General features: G+C 41.2%; 1 long non-coding RNA gene across 1 annotated transcript; it reads left to right on the forward strand.

Moving 5' to 3' along the window:
• The first annotated feature begins 5,921 nt into the window (after positions 1–5,921).
• LOC144309400 (uncharacterized) lies at positions 5,922–18,090 on the forward strand. The gene is made up of 5 exons (XR_013375401.1): positions 5,922–5,991; positions 9,735–9,995; positions 16,323–16,446; positions 17,110–17,188; positions 18,005–18,090. It is a non-coding gene; the product is annotated as an uncharacterized LOC144309400 (long non-coding RNA).
• The last annotated feature ends 2,295 nt before the right edge of the window (positions 18,091–20,385 follow it).

The following is a 20,385-nucleotide window of genomic DNA, read 5'->3' on the forward strand; positions in this document are numbered from 1 at the left end:
CAATCTTGGGGTGGAGTCTTTTTGTTTTTTTAAGTAGAGTATCATGTCATCAGTGAAGAGGGAGAGTTTGACTTCTTCTTTGACAATTTGATTGCCTTTTATTTCTTTTTGTTGTCTGATTGCTGAGGCTAGGACTTCCAGTACCATGTTGGATAGCAGTGGTGAGAGTGGACATCCCTGTCTTGTCCCTGATCTTAGGGGACAGGCTCCCAGTGCTTCCCCATTGAGAATGATATATGCTGTTGGGTTTTCGTAGATGGCTTTTAATATGTTGAGGAATGTTCCTTCTATTCCTACACTCTGAATAATTTTGACCAGGAATGGATGCTGTATTTTGTCAAATGCTTTCTCTTCAACTATTGAGAGGAGCATATGTTTCTTGTTTTTTCTATGCTGATATGATGAATCACATTGTGAAGTATTAGTGGAGACAGTCACTTATTTGTACACCATGGGGACAAGGCATAATCCCGTGTTTAGTATTCGCTCCATTTTGTACTCCTTCCTCTTGGGTAGCTTATTTCTCTTTCTAACCTTCTCCCTTCTCATGCCTTTCTTTCCATCCCTTTTCTTCTCTCTCCCTTAAGTAAATAGATAAATGAATAAATAAATAAATAAATAAATAAATAAATAAATAATTCCTTACAAAATTTACTGACCTTGATTTGAGAATGCAATTGGACTATTCTCATTATAGACAATGTCTCAGTAGTGAATTTGAATTTTCACATGTAAAACAAAATGAATATGGCTTAATAATTTTCTCCTAAGAATGAGAAACTGAGTAAACTTTAGCAAAAAATGCTTCTTTTCTTTTTTTTTTTTTTTTTGAGCCACAGAGAAAGAGAACGTGATAACTGGAGGCAGAGAGGAAAGGGGGAAGAGAATCTTTACAGATTCCATATGCAATACAAATCTTTGGCCAAAGCTACCTCTCATGGAAATGAGAATATGAGCTAGTGCAAAATCAAGAGTTGGACACTTGAATGACTGAATCAACCAGGTGTCCCTAGAAGAGTGATATTTGAATCCATGATTGACTTTCCATAATACCTTCAATTGAGCCATTTATTTGATGTCTTTTTGCTTTCCCAGATGAAATATTCTGGCTCACCTGAGTAGGTACACAGATTTACAGCTTTGGCTATGTGTTTCTTTTGGAGGCTCTGGAATATAGACTCATTGAAATGGACTGAAATAGAATGATATGTTGACAGCTTAATGTCAGAACACCAAAAGAAGGACTGATAACCTTACTGAGCTCAAAAGTTTGATACCATTCCTAATTGTTTTCCTAGCAGAGTCACCTGATTCAGGGAATCTGATTCACTGGGGCTTTACATAGGACACAGAATTGTTGTCTGATTGCTGACAACAATTGCTGACAATTGTGGTCTGATTTTGGTATAGGCTCTATACCTAAAATATCCAAGAGAAAGTTACTAGGACATAAAATATGGAATTCCCTCAAAAAAATTAAAAAATCAACTTCAGTACACATCAATATAATGACTTTTGGTAAACGCGTCCCAAAATTGAAATCTGAACTTTAGACAGATATCTGTGCATGTTCCTCTGTACTAATCACAAAAGGTAATATTACAGAAAGAAACTAATGTCTACTGATGATCAAATGGATAAAGAAAATGGAGTCTATGCATGCAGTGGGATATTGTTCTGCTTCATGGAAGGAAATCTTAACATTGTTGACAACATGGATGGCCCTGGAAGCCATTATGTTAAATGAAATAAACCAGGAGTTGTATGACAAATACTCCATGGTGTCACGTGTATTTGGAATCTCAAATACTCAAAGACAAAGAAGGAGAAATTCAAACAGTCCCTTGGGGAAAGAAATATAGAGAAAAAGTTAGGGATAGGAAATTAAACATGTTCAGGAAGGCCTTTTTACCACATAGATCTCTTGATTAAACAAGGGCTCACACTATTTCTGAAAGTCATTGGGATAATATTTCCAAAGGTGTGGTGCCTAAATTGAACAAGAGCAGCTCTAGCAGAAACTGTGTAAGCAAAACCTTCTATTAGCTGAAAAATAGAGAATGATGGTCATGATCTATGGATCTTGAAATCCAGTCCTATGTCGGACTCCGTATTGGCTATGGCAGCTGCTAAGATGTTCTCTTTTTCCTTCTGCCCTTCCTCTTTTCCTTCTCTCTCTTCCTGTCTTAAACTTAATAAAATGAATTATTATCCTAGTTTACTCAGTATGGCATAATTAAGAGCAACAGAACAAGGCATCTTATTTTTGTTTCATGTGTGTATATTTTAATTTTATGACGATTCATTAGTTTATAACCACACTAGTAAAATTTAATTTCCAACTCATATTTGATTTCGTTCCATGATAGATATTTTGCAGCCACCATTTGAGTATTAGTTTGTTGTTAAATCTTAGCAAAAATTGAGGTAATTACTTTCTAGTGAATATAATTTATTATTTAGAATAACTCAGAATACTTGAACAAGTAGTATAAACTGTATCCCTATATCCCTATTCCCTGGCACAGATTTGTCACAATTATTAAAACTTGCATCATTGGGATCCCTGGGTGGCGCAGCGGTTTGGCGCCTGCCTTTGGCCCAGGGCGCGATCCTGGAGACCAGGATCGAATCCCACGTCGGGCTCCCGGTGCATGGAGCCTGCTTCTCCCTCTGCCTGTGTCTCTGCCTCTCTCTCTCACTGTGTGCCTATCATAAATAAATAATAAAAAAAAATTAAAAAAAAAACTTGCATCATTGTGGAACATTTGTCATGAAGAAGAAATCAGTGGAGTTATTTTGTTTTTCATTGAAGCCTACCATTTCTACGAAGGTCAGCTCTGTATTGTGCCAATAGTGCAGGGTTTGACAAATGAATATCATGCATGCAACATGTGCATTGTAGTTTCACTGCCTTATTTCCCATTATTCAACTATTCATGCTGTTGCACTTTCTGTAGAAATCTTAGCAACCATTTAGCTTTTGTCATCCATATAGATTTTTTTTTCAAAAATGGAGCCATAAAAAGTGTTGTTGTTTTTGAAGTCCCAACATTTTTCAATTTTATCTATTATTTAACATTCATCCATGTCTTTTTGTGGCTTAATAGGTCAAATATTTTTATATTAATATTTTTAGAGGTATAGACTGCAATGTATGGGGAAAGCAGAGGAAGAGGGAGAGAGGATCTTAAGCAGGCTCCATGCACAGCACATTGCTGTCATGAAGCCTGATCTCATGAACCAGAGGTCATGAACCTGAGGCATAATCAAGAGTCAGAAGCTTAACACACTGAAACACATAGGCTCTCTAGGAGCTTAATTGCTTTTTATTACAGAATAATATTTCTTTGTATGGTTTAAATTGAAGTTTCTTTTTCATTCCTTTAAGAGTGACTGCTTAGCTGTCTCTAGTTTCAGTAATCCTAAATAAAGCTGAATTTATTTATAAAACATACTGGAATACCTTGGGGGAAAGCCAGTTTCAGGGGATCCCTGGGTGGCTCAGCAGTTTGGCTCCTGCCTTTGGCCCAGGGCAGGAACCTGGAGTCCCAGGATCAAGTCCCACATCAGGCCCACAGAATGGAGCCTGCTTCTCCTTTCTCCTGTGTCTCTGCCTCTTTCTCTCTCCCTGGGAGTCTTTCATAAATATAAATAAATATTTTTTTTTTAAATGAACGAAAGCCAGTTTCATAGGCTAACCTCCTGAATCAGTTTGGATTAGGTCCATTAAAAATCTAATTTTAAAGGGATATAGGATTGTAGAGTATAATTCCTGTCAGCTTGTCCCCTAAATTTACCTACATAACTTTCAAGCCATCCCAAACAACATTGAATTCAAGCTGAGATGTAAGCAAGAACGGCTGTCTCTGAAAATAAAAAGTTGAAAACATGCATGGTGGAGTATGGAGACATAAAAAATAAGTGATATATGAGAGAATAATGGGCAGGTTGGGGGTGGGTTCATGTGTTAGCCAGCTGCAGGATAGTTAAAGAACACTGAAGTTCAAAATATGGAACTTTAGAAATCTGCTCCTCAATAGACTTCCCTGGCTGAAAGAGCTCATTGGTAAAAAGGAAAGGAACCACAGGTAATTGAGTGGGGTCTCAATTTCCTGGAGGCCAGAAGGACTGGGTGCCTGAGCCAACAGAGTTCCCATGTATTGGTTCAGGGCAATTGGTTTAGATCAGCAAGAGTTGGAGCATGTTTAGCTTTGGTGCCATCAACCAGGTTCCCAGGCTGGGCCTGAACTGCAGTCCATGTTGGGTCCATACAAGGGACTGGAACACAGCCTACATCTTCCTCTTAGAGAGGCAGAGCAGGTGTCCATTGGGGTGATTGAATGTTCACTTACGGTGCCCAGCAAGCACAGAAAGGGACAAAACTTTCCTTCATCCAGGAAGAGGGGGTGAGAGGAAGAGTGGCTAAGACTCTGAGGAAACCTAAACATCGCTCATTTCAGTCCCCCCCCCCAGATACCCTAGGGGACAATTGGGGTAGGCAGGCACCATTGGAGACTGCAGATTTGTTAATCACCACATCACACATCTCCAGGCCTGGAGATGGAGGTGTGGCCTTCTTTCCACTCAGACCCAAAAAAGGCATAAGGGGTTTTAAGGAACAAACAGCTTATAATGTGCCTGGCCTCCTGACAAGGTTAGGGCAACACCAACCAGGCAGAGACCCTTGAGAATCTGTGCAGCAGGACCTTCCTTGGGGCATCATTTGGAAAAACAGGTGACCAGAACATTTCCTGATGGAAATAACAGAAAACTCCAGCCAGGGGGAACATTGCATAGCAACTCAAGGCTTTCCATTCTTGATTCGTTTTATTGTTTGTTTGTTTGTTTGTTTGTTTTTTCAAGATAAAATTGTCCTTTTTTTTATTTACTTATGATAGTCACACACAGAGAGAGAGAGAGAGCCAGAGACATAGACAGAGGGAGAAGCATGCTCCATGCACTGGGAGCCTGACGTGGGATTCGATCCCGGGTCCGCAGGATTGCGCCCTGGGCCAAAAGCAGGCGCTAAACCACTGCACCACCCAGGGATCCCTGTCCTTTATTTTTTAGTTTATTACAATCTCACCTATTTTCTTGTTTTATCAACTCTTCTTTTTAAAACTTTAATGACATATTTTAATATCACCTGAGAAATGAGCAGAGCATACGAGCAGGCATTTTTTGGAAGAGGACGATATGTGGTCAAAAGGCATGTGAAACAATGTCCTCCATCACTTGTAAACAGTAAAATAAAAATCAAAACCACCATGAGGACAGCCCCTGTGGCTCAGCGGTTTAGCGCTGCCTTCAGCTCAGGGTGTGTGATCCTGAAGACTCAGGATCCAGTCTCATGTTGGGCTCCCTCTGTGGAGCCTCCTTCTCCCTCTGCCTGTGTCTGTGCTCTCCTGATCTCTCTTGTGTCTCTCATAAACAAACAAACAAAAACAAACAGACAAATGGTAATAAATAAATAAATAAATAAATAAATAAATAAATAAATAAATAAAATCTTAAAAAAAAACCACAATGAGGCACCAAATCACACTGGTGAGAATGGCTAAATTTACAGCTAACGATGACAAGGATGTGGAGAAAGGCACCAAATCACACTGGTGAGAATGGCTAAATTTGCAGCTAACGATGACAAGGATGACACTGATGGGAATGAAACTTGAAACAGCCACTCTGGAAAATAGTTTGGAGGGTCCTACAAAAGCTTCTGATACAAAGTAATTGCTCTGAAATACCTCTCTTGTCTCCCCAGATACACCCCCGTCTAGACAGCAGAAGTTGGTAGCTGTGCAGCTGCATTCACTATGAAAGGACTATGATGTCACACATTGCCAAGGTGACTAGAAATATACCTGTGCCTCTCTTTCCAAATGACACCCTTGAGCTGAGTAGATCAAAGTTCTACTTTGAGGGAGTTCTCCACTCTCTACCTAACTTATTTGAAAATGGGCAAACTCAATTGTTACTGCTGTGAAGGTATGTTCATAAAGATCTTCTGAATGCTCTTTGTTACTAACTGGATACTTACCTGTTTCTCAAACTTTTTTTCTCATTGTTTGAAGTTTCCTCTCCCTGTATTGTCATGGGGACTTTACCTATGTGTTTTTGTTTGTTCTAGTCCCTCATTTCTATTTTTGATTATTCTACCAAACTAGTTGCCTTGAAAATTTGGCCTCCATTTCAAAAAAAAATGTCTTACTCACTATTATATCTTGCATCCCTCATTTGTCACTACAAAGATCCTCACAGGGGGAAATATGGTTATGTTTATTTTCAGGATTTGTTAGTGTCCAAATTTATATATTCAATCTATTCATTTTAATAATTCAGTGTGAATCCAGAAAGGTTGATATGGAGGATATTTGTCATTGTTTTATCAATGGTTCACAATGTCTTCCTTACTGTTTCTCCCAAATTTGGGATCAAATTCTGTATTTGCAGGGACATGTTGCTACCTTCATCTGAATGGTTGCCCAAAAGTCACTCTGTGAATATGTGTGTCTATGTTTCAATGTATGTCCTCTAATACACATTTCCTTTTACACTTTGGGCATTATCCAAAATAAGACTTTATAGAGATATCAATTTTATCTTAACCTTAATCAAATAATTCCTCCCCTCTTCAGGTGTAAGCATGGTGAGAATATAGTGATAGTTTTCTCAATTATGCTGCAAATAGTCAGTCTTTCTATTTGCACAGAAGATTGGATAATTGGTTAATAAATTAATGACTGAGAGATAAACATGTAAACATTTATTAGTCATACTAAAAAATAGGTGATGTACACATATGAGTAGAGAAAGGACATCTTACAGAAGTGGAGAATGGCAAGTATTTACATTTGGAAGGCCAGTAGAAAACAGGAGAGTTCATTAGAATGGTTTTTATATAAAGTATTACACAGTTCTCCTGAACTGCCCTCCAGAACTCTGTCCAAAGCTAAGCTATGGTTTATTCTAGGACATGTCAAGGTCTCAGGCACAGTTTTGAAGCATGTATATGTGAGTGAGGAATAAATAATGCATAATGACATTGTTTCATAGGTTTTAAAACACAAGACTTGATACTAGTGAGTCTACTTTCCTGCAACTACTATTCATCACATTTGATGTGCTGATCATGACTCAAGAATTGGAACGTTCTACAGGATAGTCATGTATATTTTGATCAAGGGTCCCAAGAGTATATTTGGGGAGGTAGCAAACAATTTCCCTTTCTTTATTTTTTGAGACCTTAATTCTGTCAAAAATACATTGTTTTAAGGTAAAATACTTGTATTTAGGCAAAGCCACTTTGCGTAAAAGACAATAGTCTGGGAAGTCATATTCTTAGATTTTAATCCAGCTCTGGAACTTGTGAAATGTGAGATCTCAGACATGATATTTAGCTTCTACTTAGACTTCGTGATCATTATCCATACATTTATTCATTCAATGCTCATCAAACGTATACCTAATGTTTTGTTGACTCCATCCTCCTCAGGTGGATAAATAGAGGCACACTAATGAGTTTCATGAACTCGAATTCAGGAGCTAGGATATGAATCCAAGCTTGTAGTGTGAAATCTCATACTCTTATTATTGAATTACATTGCAGTGATTATTCAGTCATAAGATTATTGGTTACTGTGTAAAGGAGATTTAGCTTCTGTGTGTATATCAGGAACAACCTGCGCCAAGGGAAATCCCAAAATTTTCACCATTATGAGGTCATTTCAGTAGTTATATAGCTCAGGGAAGCTCTTGAGCTGTAGTGGGAGAGATCTTTCTATAGTCACTAATAGGAACGTGCACAGAAGCCTGGTCAGTCCTAAGTCACAGATCTGGTCAGTTCAAAGCATTATTATGGTCCATTTAAAGCTATGATAGTGTTAATTCAAGCCATGGTTTGGTTTGCAGATTCTGAGGGTTTGGAGGCACCATTAGAAACCCTGGTCAGGAAGAGAAGTCTGTCATTGTTGAGCTGTTCCTCAGCACGTGACCTCAATCTGCTCAGAATCGAGGAGTTTCTTTCATGATGGCTTTGTCTGTATGGTGAGGCTAGTAATGCTGAAATCCTGTAAGCCTACCCCTGGGACAATGAAAGATAGACAAAAGGGCCAGTTTATGGTTAGCTTGCTATCATCACACCTTTGCTATTCACTTGTACAGGTGAGATACAATGCTGATCAATGCCTGGCCAATCAGTGTCATGGCACGGTCTGACTTCAGGATGTGGCCCAAAAATACTAAGAATTGGAAGCAGAATGGCGAGTGCCTGGATGGATCATTGATGAAGAATGCAACTCTTGATCTAGAGTCATGTGCCCTTGTCTATGTTGGGCATGGTGCCTTATTAAGAAAAAAAATAGTATCGGACACATATGGTAATATGTCTGAAAATACATTCAACCTGAGACCTAAAACATGCCTGAATGACATGAATTAACAATAACTGTTCATCATGGCTGGTTAGTTTAAGGGAAGCTACGTCTTGGCAGAGCCCTCATGGGACAGTATGCTTGGAAGCTCCTGGGTTCTGAATCACCTTGGGAGCAGTCCACTTGTAATTGGGGCTAGTCCCCTGGTGTCCAGGAAGGCTCCACTTGAGACAACTGGCAGTATGAATGCTTGAGGAGGTTGACCACATTTTGGGTTCCCATTGACATTCCAGAGTTTGACTTGGGGACAACTGCTTTGTGTTTTTGGTCAGGGATTGAAACCAGGATTGGATGATTTAGATAGGATTTGTACTTTATTATTCGCTCAGGCCATCTCCATGTTATGAAATGTCATGCACAGAGAACTTAGGGCAGGAGGATTTGAGAAAGAGACTGAGGCAGCTCTTGGTTCAGGCGTGCAGAGCATGATCTTTGGGACCTTAGGCAATTCACAGACCTCTCTCCACTGTGATCCAACTCACGTCATGTCTCAGTCCCCTTATTCATCAGTTATGTAACTCTTGGCATAATCAACATCATGTCTTGTGCTCTCAATGACTGTGTTGTTCTGTCTTTCTATATTGTCTCACCTAAAGAAAGGTATGTCCCCACATAGTGTCTGCTAACTATTTTCTTGTTTTCTGACATTAAGTGCATTTGATATCATCTAATCTTTTCATGATTTTCAAACATATAATATAGTGTTGCTTATCACGGGCCCTTGTCTGCAGATGGAATTTCAGAACACATTGAATTTGTATCACTGAAACTTTGGACCCTACCTGCAACATTTCCCCCTTTGTCCCTCCTTTAGGCTCCTACTCTTTTCTCTTATGCCGTGTATTGGCTTTCCTAGGTTAGGAACATAAGTATCATTCAGTATTTGTCTCACACTACCTGCTTATTCCTCTTAACATAAGGGCCTCCGGGGCCATCTATGTTATCATTATTATTGTGATTTCCTTCCTTTTAAAGTGGGATAATATTTACCACTTTAGTGGGAAAGTGGGATAAGAAATAATATTTCCTTGTGGAGACAGACTAATTTTTTTATCCTTTTGTTCATCAATGGAAGTGAAATCCTTTCTTTTTTTCTTGGGTGTTGTGAATGATGTTGCAGATCATGTGCAGATAACTCTGTGACAGTCAGATTTCAACTCTTTGAGACATATTTGCCAAAACTCAGATTACTAGATTATATGACAGATCTTTTTAAATATTAGAGGGGGGACTCCATGTTTTTTCATCGTGACTTTGTTTATTTTATCATTATTATTTTTTTTTACTTTATCTGTTTAGACTCTCAGTTGGATACTTTAAGAATATGGCTTCTCTGAAGATTTTCTGCACCCCACTGTGACTCAGGTTTCTCTGCAAGGCAAATGACCAGTATTGGAATCAAATTTTGAATTTTGATAATCTTATCACTCTTTTTGGATGGTCTTCTCACATAAAGATATCAACAGCTCTTACTATGGTCATCCATTTCCCAGGATCTAGAGTTAAAAACCAAAACCCAAAACTATTTATGAAACCAGCTGGATACATCTGAACTGAGAAGTAAGCAAAAATATTTCAAGTTTTCAGAAACAGAAAAATCACCCATAAATGGTATCAATGGAAGATACAATGAAAATTCATTCATTAAATTGACTCAAGAAATATTGTCATTGGGGCATCTAGGTGTTTTTGTCAGTTAAATTTCCTCCTCCTGGTTTTCACCTCTGGTCATGATCTCAAGGTCATCATAATAACCCATATTCAGCATGGAGCCTGCTTGGTATTCTCTCTTCCTTTCCCTCTGTCCCTCTCCTCCTTACACTTTCTCTTTTGCTTTCTTTACAGAAAAAAAAGAACAATTATGCAATTTTGCTCAGGGTGCTATTATAAAGACAAATATACCAAGCCATATTCTTTATATTTTTTGTTTGAAAATCTTAATTTAAATGGTCAGTCATTAGTTTATACCCAAAATAGTAAAGAACTCTGTTAGTCAGACATAATGGTAGGTGTTGTGAAGCTAACATTTGCATACTTAATCCGTGTTAAATGTTTGCAAATAAACCTCTTATTATATTTTAATAAATAGACCGTGTTACTGACATTGCGGTTAGGGTGAAGTCATAGTGCAGCATATAATATTAAAATAACCCTATCACCCTATGCCTTGGCACATAATCTCCACAATTATTCACACCTACACCTGTGTGGAGCATTTATCACATTTAACAAGCTGGTGTAAATATATTATCAACATTGACTTTGACCACTTATATTAAGGACTGCTCTGCATTAGGGAATGTTTTGACACATGCATAATAGTATGTAACTCAGGATCCTGGGAACATGACCTGAGCCAAAGGTAGTTGCTGATCCAAAGGAGCCACACTCCTGACCACATATTACTGATTTTAATTCAGGTGAAGATGACCCACTAGGTTACATTAGTTTTAGGTGTACCACCTGTAATTGTCACTTATGTTTATTGAAAATGCACTCACCCCAAACATAGATACCATGTGTTCCCATAGAGCACTATTACCATTCCACTGATCATATTCCTTTCACCCTCTCTCTTTTTTAATGGACGTGGAAGTCTGTCCCCTGTACTCTTCTTCACAACTATGACTATTTGTAAATTATATAAATTCAGTTTTTAAATCTCTCACATACTGGATGATTTTGTAACAATAGATTAGAGAATAAATACAATAGACTAATAGACTAAATAGAACAGAAAAAAATTTCCCTATGGGGCACTCGATACTGGGACTCCAGGATCACACTCTGAATCAAAGATAGATGCTCAACTGCTGAGCAACCCCGGCATCCCTTGCTCTTTTTTTATTTTTAGTTTTATAAAGCTTATTTCTGACACTACACTACAGGTAAGTACCGTGCTACTAGTTCAACACAGCAGCCCATTTTATCTTTCCTGTCTGGGACCTCAGTTGTCCAGTTTTGTACTGCACTCACTGATGTGCTACCAGAATGGAAAGTCTACCAACTGCTCTCACAGTCATCAATTGCACCTGATGTGGACTTTGTGAGGTCCACAAAGTGTGTTTTGTGTGTGACAATCCGTGTGTTTCCCATTCTGCACACAAGGAAACTTAGGTCCATGAAATGGAGTAAGGACTGACATATCTGAGGTTACAGAGCCAGGGAGGACACAAAAGCAGAAGGAAAAACACACAAGGAGCTCAGATGCGACCACCAGCATGATGTATTTGGAGAATTGCATGTTGTTGTGGAAAGACTTGAATATTGGGGTATGGGGTACTGGGGTGGTCTAGGGAGATGTGGAGCCCAGTAAGAAAGGCAGCACCACGTGGTGGTTAAGATCACAGTCTCTGGTCAGACATACACATAACTGAACCTCATCCCTGCTACTTCCTCACTGTGTAACCTTCATCTTGACCTTTATAATTCCTGGCCTTTTTGCTTGTATATAAATGGGGATAACAATGATCACACTAAGCTGTTGTGAGGATGAGATGGACACCAAGTTACTTGGTGTCATTCCCAAAATTTAGAAAATGCTCCAGAAATAGGAGCCTTTAGAATGTGGATCCCCCAATTCTGAATGGCCTAGCACAACCATTGAGTTGAGGCTGCGCTGGGTCACATGACCACATCTACTCCAATCAACTGCAGCCAGAGAGCAGAGGTTACCTGCTTCTGTGGTCATTGCTGTTCCCAAGACTTATGGAGGGAGTCTCCCTGGAATGAGTCCATAGCTCCTGGTGTCTCCCTATGGAGGCCAAGAGAGCACATGAGAAAAATATTTCTTTCCAGGGATCTGTTTGAGCCCCATATGTCCTTGATGATTGCTCTTAGTTCCCTTGTCATTCTCCTTGGAACAGCTTTCCTTACCTAACTCCATACCTTGGTTTTTGTATCTGCAAAATGGGAGCTATGGTAGTTCTGCTGATCTGCCTTCTGGTGCACCTGTGAGGATGGGCATATAGTGGCGTCATGTGTAGGTGGATTTCCAGTGTAAACGCCATGTGAACAGGTAGAATTGTTCATTGACTGAAGAAGTCGTGTACCTGTTCCATCAGGCAGCTACACACCAATCACAATTAACTCTATGGAGACAGAAAAGTCACTCCCTCTAAGTGGATGCCAACATATGGGGGGATTTTATAGAAAAAGCAGGTCAGACAACATCCCGCCTCTTCTATCAGGGCTTTGTGAGGGCAGTTGATGTTGTCCTAGCTGTACACCTGTAGCATTTCTCTTCTTTGTTGGTGGGCCTAGTGACTGGGAGGAAGACTTAACTACAAACATTTCAGTAGTGTTTATTTTCTTACACTTCTTTGAAAATTATTCTTTTGTAAGCGAGAGAACTAATATGGGGAGGGGAAGAGGAGGAGGGAGAATCAACATCACTGTTGGGCAGGGAGAACAATGTGGCGCTAGAACTCTGGGATCATGACTTGAGCAAAGGCAGATGCATAACTAACTAAGCCTCCCAGACATCCCTGGTAGTTTGCTTTCTTAACGTTATAAAGAGAGTGACATTTTCACAAAAAAATAACATAGTTATTATGATATAGATTCTAGGTGGTATTTCAACAGGAGTTGAAAGTACTGGCCTGTTTTGTGAGTCTTGTCTCCTTGTGAAATATTGGTCTCTTGGGGAGCCTAGTTTCTTATATTGGAAGCTGATTTTAAAAACAAGATCTGGCACTAAATTTGGGGGTTTCTGCTGGGGCATTGTTGCCTCTATGTAAAATCAGCAATAAGTGTGTGTGTGTTCACCTGTAGATATTCATTGAACTAAATATGAGTTCACGGTGGCATCTGTAGTCCTTCACCAGGTGGATCAATCGAGCCTCCTCCTTTGCTCAAACACCAGGCTCAAAGTACCTACTCCACACTTCTGCCACACATTTACTTGATAAGACTGGACACTCAATCCACATCCACTCTCTCCACGCTGGATTATATGCAAGGGCATTCTTGTGAATTATGTGAAGGAAAAACAACAGAGGATTTGTTTATAAGACACACAGAAGACAGACGAGGGTTACAGGAGGAAAACAAGGGGGAAGCAGAAGAACCGTAGGTGTCAGGGGGAATCCACCTGTTCCAGGTTTGCAGAGAAATGGGCCCAGAACCTCCTTCTCAAGTTACATTAGATCCATGGGGTCTCACACTCGGCAAACCTGGGGCAAAACCTCAGGGAAGGCAGTGTGAGTGGAATGCTGTGTGTCTGACCATATGTGGTGGGAGGAGTGGGTCTATTGTAGCAGCACCCTGGGATCCCCAAGCAGAGTTCCCAGGGCTAGGCTGGATTTTGGGCATCTCCCCAGATATTCCATCAAGGACCTGGTGAGGAACATACACCTGAACCTGAGGAAGAAGGCCAAGGGATGGGGCACAGAGGAAGGAGACTTTCTCTATATGAGGTCAAGCAAGGCAGAAGTTAAGACAGGCTCATGTCCTCCTTACAATGATGCAAGGACAAGAATGTTTTCCCTCCTGATTTCAGGCCAGGATGGCCTCCAGTGACGACCAGGATATGATGCTCTGACTGGTTCCCATGGCAGTGAGGATGAACGTGGCAGGATAGGCCAGGTTGGGAATACAGAAGCATCGCTCTTAGGCTCTGTGGTGGAATTCACACTGCAAAGGGTGGACTTCTATCTGGCTCATTTGCCTCCCCCTCCTCCCTGTCCCTCAGAGGCTTGGTTCTCCAATATTCTGAAGAAATGTAGACATGGGAGATGAGTGGTGCTAGAAGCATGAATGGGGTACAAGATGCAGAAACCTGGGCAACAGCTATCTTTCAAGCAACCTGCCCTTTCCTTATTTAATTTCATAATATACCCATGAGAGATACAGAAAGAGCCAGAAACATAAGCAGAGGGAGAAGTAGGCTCCATTGGGGAGCCCACTGCAGGACTCAATCCCAGGACCCCAGGAGCACCCCCTGAGTGGAAAGTATATGTGTCACTAGCCACCCAGACATCCCACCACCTGCCCTTTCAGGTCAGATTTGCTTCCCAGCAAAATCCCCATTGTTGTAGATCTGGAACCTGAAGGAAGTGAGCTTATTGATGGATATTTCTATGTCCAGCCTAGGCCTGGGCAGGTGGTTGGGGAGAGACCCTGACAGCTAGGGTCTCATGGTGTTCAGTGTGGATGCACAACTGCTAGGCTAAATGCAGGGACATAATAGTGCACAAGCTCAGCCTTGCCTTTGATGGCACTGGGTCCTCTACTCCCCAATAATGGGACTCTACCCAGATAGGACTCCAGGATTCTGACTGAAGGTAAGGGCCCTGAGACCTCCAAACACCAAGCTATTGTTAGTTAACACTGGGTCCTCTGGTCGCCATGCAGGTGCTTGGGTGAGAGGGTCCCGGGTGTTCAGACCCAAGCCTCCTGGAGGCCACGTATAGTGCTCATGACCCTACCCCTCTCTGCTCTAATGCACAGTGCTCTAAAGGCACAGCTCACATCTGGGGCAGATCTGCCAAACAGAGAAAACAAGAGCCACCCCAAATCAATAGTCTCCTCTCCAAGGATCCATACTGGTGACATCTGGTGTACTTCCCCATGGCTTATTTTTAGGTGAGTTCCCACTTCTCCACACCATTAAACCATTAGAGAGAGAGTCCTTAAGCATTCTGGAGCTCAAAGGGTTCTCTCAACAACTGGATTGAGAAAAGCAAAGGACAGTTTGGGAGAAGATACATTGTCCTGAAAATAGCTCAGTGTAAAGTTTTGGAGACTTAAAGAGGTGACTTGGTGCAATCAGAAAAAAAGTAAAGAAATTAAACTTTGTGAGTGGTTATTTTTTGGAAGATGGACTGCTGCTCATACACATGGGTGGTATACACTAGTGTGTTTCCAGCTATTTGAAGGAATATTCCTATAGTGATATTGTGGAGGTCACTGATACATATCCAATTAATTTTGTAAATGTCTTAATTCCACACCAATGCTTCATTGCTATTTGTTGGAACTCCTTCAGTCAAAATTCCTGTGAATCTCGCCACATAGATGGAAACATGACTGGCCCAGGAAAACTGGTTTAAATATTTTATTTTTTTAATTATTTATTTTTAAACATTTTATAACTATTCATGCATGAGACACACACACACACAGAAAGAGAGAGGCAGAGACACAGGCAGTGGGAGAAGCAGGCTCCATGCAGGGAGCCTGAAGTGGGACTCAACCCAGGTCCAGGATCATGCCCTGGGCTGAAGGCAGGCACCATTCTACTGATCCACCCAGGCATCCAAAGTTTAAAAGATTTTAATTTTTTTATTTTTTTAAATTTTTATTTATTTATGATAGTCACAGTCACACACACACACACAGAGAGAGAGAGAGAGGCAGAGACACAGGCAGAGGGAGAAGCAGGCTTCATGCATCGACGTGGGATTCGATCCCGGGTTCCAGGAACACGCCCTGGGCCAAAGGCAGGCGCCAAACTGCTGCGCCACCCAGGGATCCCTGTTTAAAAGATTTTAAAAATGCCTTTGTGGTTTTTATTAAAATAATTTGATATTAATGATATCTGTAAAGAATTTGAGTAAGAAGAATCATTTTCTAAATGTGAAAGGTATAACAGCAATAACTGTATTTTACATGATATGCAATGTAAATATATCATTGCATCTAAATGAATAAATATCATGGTACACATTAGATTTTACTAAAGGTTTATATTATTAAGACTAGCGACAAAATCTATACCTACTTGATGGAAAAGTATTTTTTGTTACATCACTGGAAGCTGGACTTAGATTTGGGATTAGCATATATTGGGGTATTAAGAAGTCTGGAGTATATGGTACCAATCCTTTAATAATCTACTTTGTAAGCTTAGCATATTTTAATTATAGTACTGTTTATATCCACAAGATCCTTGAAGTGCACTGGAAGTGCTGTCAGAAAGGAATTTACATGATCATGCGGATGCTCTTCTCTCACTGATGATGATCTGAAGATGCAGTACTTGCTTCTGCTTCTGGAATACCCCTTGTGTGTATGTACATATACTTCATGCTTTCCACAACTCTCACTCACCCATCAGAACTTGGTGGTGGTGGTGTGCCTAAATCCCTGCCCTTGGTGGCAGTCAAGGACAGGGGAGAAAACTGGTTTGTTCTGGATTATTTCACCCAAAGGTGGAGGGGGTGGGGCTGTGCGCAGGGGCACCAGAGGAGGCAGGACAATGGGGAAAGATGGAAGTGACAGTATGATGAGTATCCTGCAGAGCCAGAAACCCAAGGACCTGGAGTCAGGGGGACACAGGCCTAGCTGTGGATGAGTGGCCTGGAGCCTGGAGATGCCCTGGTTGTGTCTTGTATCGAGGCCACTACTTCATTGGTAATGTGATTGTGAAGACTTGGGGGCTGTGGTGGAGGTAGTGTCCTTAGCTGGACACAGCACAGATGGAGCAGAACATGAAGGATGGGCATCTGAGCCCATGGAGCAGGAGACCCAGCTTCAATGAGGCCAGAGGGGAGGGAGAATGTCACTCCTCCATTGGCACTGAGTCCTGGATCCCATCAAGGGGATCATGCCTGACCTCCCATGCACATATGGGTCACTTCCCTGGCATCTATGCTAACATTTGTCCCTGTGTTTAGAACTTTCTATACCAAATGTCCCTGTGACACTGTCTCTTATTCTTTCCTTCCACTAGATGCTGCTCTACAGCCACTGCAACAACCCGCATTTCTGATTCCTCAGTCCCAGTGTGGACAAGGAAGAGAGAAGATCTGGTGAGCCCTCCTCAAACTCCAGAAGGCAAATGGGGATCCGAGTGTTTACCTGGGCTCTTTGACGTTAAGGTGACAGTATTAAACAGCTATAGCTTGTGGAACACTCAGCGTGTGTCAGGCTCCTTTTGCCAAGTAGCTTTTCTCTCTTTTAAAAAGATTTTATTTATTTACTTCAGAGAGAAGATTGTGTGCACAAGTATAGGCTCTGTGGGGAGGTAAAGGCAGAGATAGATGGAGGGGGCAGGGGAAAGAATTTCCAGCTGACTCCTTGGTGACCAGAGAGCCTGACTCAGGGTGCAATTTCAGTACCATGATTCTGACCTAAGCTGAAACCAAGAGTCCAACAATCAACCAGCAGAGGCACCCAGGCACTCCTTCATGAATTAGTCTCTTAACTGACCCCAGGATTCTTGAAGTTTGTTCTCACCCTACATGATGAGAAATAGAATCTCCGGGAGATGACGTGACCTCTCCAGAGTCACACAGCATATAGGTAGAGAAGCTGTGATTCGAATTGACGTCCCCAGAATCCAAATGTCACAGACTTAACAACTCTGCTGACCCACTGCCTAAGGCAGTTGCTAATTATTGAGTTTCTATGATGTGCTGGAGAATACAGAGATAAATAAGACAGACTCACACTCTAAATGGTTTGTGCTGTGTCCACACTCCTGGGAAACCTGTCCTCATTTCTCTCCAGGATCTAGCACACAGCCTGGAACAGAGTAAGACCTCAGTTACTATGGAAAAAATGATTTGCACTTATGTCAGAGACTTTTTTATTTTTAATAAGATTTTATTATTTATTCATGCGAGACACACAGAAAGAGACAGAGGGAGAAGCAGTCATCCTGAGGGAAGCTGGATGTGGGACTGGATCCCAAGACTCCCAGGATCATGACCTGAGCTGGAGCTAGATGCTCAACCAGTGAGGTATTCAGACAACCCTATCAGATTTTCTGTGGTTCATACCCGAGATTGTAGAACACAGAGGATGTCCTGGGACCTCATATTTCTCCTATCCAGGCATCTTTTTGAGTCCTTTCTTTTGGGCGGTTGGCTGAACCCCACTGTGCCATCCCAATGGTCCCTTCTGGTCCTGGAGTATTACTCTATATAAAATGGTGGTTTAGGATGATTTTTTCCAGTGGCACATGCTTCTTCATTTTCTCCATGTTCCTAGGTTTATTTGGCACCTTAAACCCTGTGCAGAATATGTTAAGTTGTCTAGATCCCTTCCCCTGAAAAATACATTTACACCTAGCTTTTGCATCCAGTTTCGAAGCCTTCCTAAACCTGAAATTAAGTGTCTCTGCTGCAGAGGATTCTTGGAGGCTGAAGACCTCTCAAACCAACAGAATCACTTCCTAATGGGAGGGGGGGGTTACTCAATCAGAAAAGTCATAAATTGCTGCCATGTGCTGTGCATCACACCAGGTGCTGGGGACCACAGGGGACAGCTGCAGTATCCAGCTGAGTTAGGAGGCCACTCAGGGAAGTAAGAGTAACCCCTGGCCTCTCAGACCACAGCTTCAGACTGGCCTCTGGGGCTTCTGTAGATTCCTACCTCCCTGGGGATGCCTGGGCTTTTCTCCCTCCTGGCCTCTCAATTAGAGTCTACTGTACCAGGCTTATCCAAGATAAGCAGGATGACTCCTAGTAAGGTTCCTTAGTGCTTCTGCTCCAGAGTATATCCTACAGCCATGCAAACTCAGCTGCTGTTTGTTACAAGTTCAAAGCAACCCTCATTCTAACTTCCTCAGCAGAATGTCAGAAACCTCTTCCTCCCCTTTTTGCTGCTAATAACAATAATAACAGCCAATAATAACAAAAAGTTTAGTCATTCATTGGGCACATATATATGGAGCACTGTGGGTCCCCTGGGCCTGCGGGGTGAACAAGATCACATGTTTGGCTGAGACATGGGGTGGCCCCCCACGATGAGATAATGCCTGGCTGCCAAGTACTAATCCTCATTTTTCAGGGTCTGAATATTCCCCAATTTTTAGACTGCTTTAAGGAAAAAATATAAACTTCAAAAACAAGTTTTGCTTCTAAAGTGGCAGTCTGCAGAATTAAGAAAACTTTGAAATATTGATGGATCACAAAACTCAGAAAATAACATTTTTGGTATTGACTTCCATCTGTGTACCACCTCTTCCTGAATTTCTTATTTACTTATTTGCTGGCATAGTCTTTGATCACTTCTCCATAGGACATAAATGTTTCTTTTAACAGAGAACGAGCAGTGTCTGTGAGGTGTTAGGGAGCAGAAGAGGGGGAGGGAGGGGAACAAGCAGATTCCCTCCTGACACAAAGCCTAACATAGGGCTTCAACAATGACCCTGAGATCATGACCTGAGCAGAAATAAAAAGTCAGATGTTTAACCTACCTAAGCACCCCACGGGAGTGCTTTTTCTAATATAACCCTTTTTCAAAAGGAAATATTTATTTATTTATTTATTTATTTATTTATTTATTTATTTAATTATTTATGAGAGACACACACACACAGAGAGAGAGAGAGAGAGAGAGAGGCAGAGACACCGGCAGAGGGAGAAGGAGGCTCCACGCAGGGCTCCTGATGTTGAATTTGATCCTGGATTTGGGATCATGCCCTTAACCCGAAAGCAGATGCCCAACCTCTGAGCCACCCAGGCATCTCTCTAATATGTTCTATTCAACAAGTAAAATAGACATCAGTCTTCCTTCTAACAGAAAAGAGTGAAATTGGTTCTTTCTTAGCCATAGTTTAGAAAAGGATGTGTCACATGTCCTCAGTTGTGACACTATCTAACTTTTTGAAATTGTTGTCATATGTGGGACAGATACTGAACTTCTGTCAGTAATATCCATCATCTGAATATTTTGAGTTTTCTTTGTGAACTGATTAAATTTTAATACTCTGAAGGAAGGTCAGTCATTAATTAGTTTTTCAATGTAAAGAGTTTTGTAAAGAGTTTTCCATTGACTTGATTTTGTGAGAAACCAGGTAGAAACTCTTTTTTTTTGCATTTTTTTAAATGGTTTTATTTATTTATGATAGTCATACAGAGAGAGAGAGAGAGAGGCAGAGACACAGGCAGAGGGAGAAGCAGGCTCCATGCACCGGGAGCCCGACGCGGGACTCGATCCCGGGTCTCCAGGATCGCGCCCTGGGCCAAAGGCAGGCGCCAAACCGCTGTGCCACCCAGGG

The sequence above is a fragment of the Canis aureus genome, chromosome Y (assembly GCF_053574225.1).
Source record: "Canis aureus isolate CA01 chromosome Y, VMU_Caureus_v.1.0, whole genome shotgun sequence".
NCBI lineage: Eukaryota > Metazoa > Chordata > Mammalia > Carnivora > Canidae > Canis > Canis aureus.